General features: G+C 35.9%; 1 non-coding gene across 1 annotated transcript; it reads right to left on the bottom strand.

Annotated features, from left to right (window-relative positions):
* Nucleotides 1-455: 455 nt before the first annotated feature.
* LOC126032569 (small nucleolar RNA SNORA51) lies at nucleotides 456-586 on the bottom strand. The gene has a single exon (XR_007503881.1). It is a non-coding gene; the product is annotated as a small nucleolar RNA SNORA51 (small nucleolar RNA).
* Nucleotides 587-1,088: the final 502 nt, after the last annotated feature.

Consider the following 1,088-nt stretch of genomic DNA (forward strand, 5'->3'; position numbering starts at 1 on the left):
AATGTGTGCTTAATTAAATTCCCCTCCATGCAATTCTGATCTAAGCTTGAGATTGGAAATCACTGCTCCAGTCCAGAAGTTGGCAACCTACGATAACCACCTGTTTCGTCAATAAGGCCTATTGGAACGTAGACAGACTCATTCATTTCTGTATTGTCTATGGTTGCTTTTGTGTAACAATGCCAGAATTGAGTAGGTGATCCAGAGACCATCTGGTGTGCAAATCCCAAACAAGGAAATATTAGCATTTTCTGGTTTAAGCACTATAGTGATAGTACAGTGCCAGTATATAGTACATGGTAAATGAATTGGTATTAAGTTCTTCGGAAGCAAAGTATCAATTTTATAGAGAGCCAAATAATTCTAATGCCATGGTGAAGGGAGGGTGGATCAGTGAATATATGAACTATAGATAATTATTTCTTGCTTATAATTTATTTTATTTTATTTTATTTTTTTGTCCCCCAATTCACAATACAGACCAGGCAAAGGGCCTTGTTGAGGTGTATATGGGGTGCATTTACTGTACCTCCTCTTTCTATACAGTCAGTGTAAAGAACACATCCATAGTCTTGCTTATAATTTATATGTGGCTGAGAAATTTGGTCATAGTACTAGTTATTTCTTATGCATGTAGAGGGGATTGCTACAAAAAAAATCTTACTCTTTGGTCCATTCTTCTATAATTTGTTCCTAGTGGTCCTTCTAGTTTGGACTCAGAAGCATGACTTTTGGAATCCAAAGCATCTCAGCTTCAATCAGACTCACTTTGGTTGTTAGGTATCATGGATACAAAAAGCCCAATGGATGAATTATTCCTTAAATCTATATTTACACAAGCCACTGATCTGGTTTGAGTCTAGATATTTCCCCCAAAACAAATGTCAAATAATGACCTATCTTATCTTATCTTGCAACATAATGAGCGCTAATTAGCAAATATTAGTGCCTAGATTTTCACTTGACAGTTGTGTTTTGAGTTAGGTAGCACGTTAATCAGATGAGGAAACTGAGTTCTTAGGAGTGTTTTAATGACTATTGAGTGTTACAGATTTAATGTGTTGTCAGAAACTTCACCTATTAAGGCT

Source organism: Suncus etruscus, chromosome 1 (genome assembly GCF_024139225.1).
Source record: "Suncus etruscus isolate mSunEtr1 chromosome 1, mSunEtr1.pri.cur, whole genome shotgun sequence".
Classification (NCBI taxonomy): Eukaryota; Metazoa; Chordata; class Mammalia; order Eulipotyphla; family Soricidae; genus Suncus; species Suncus etruscus.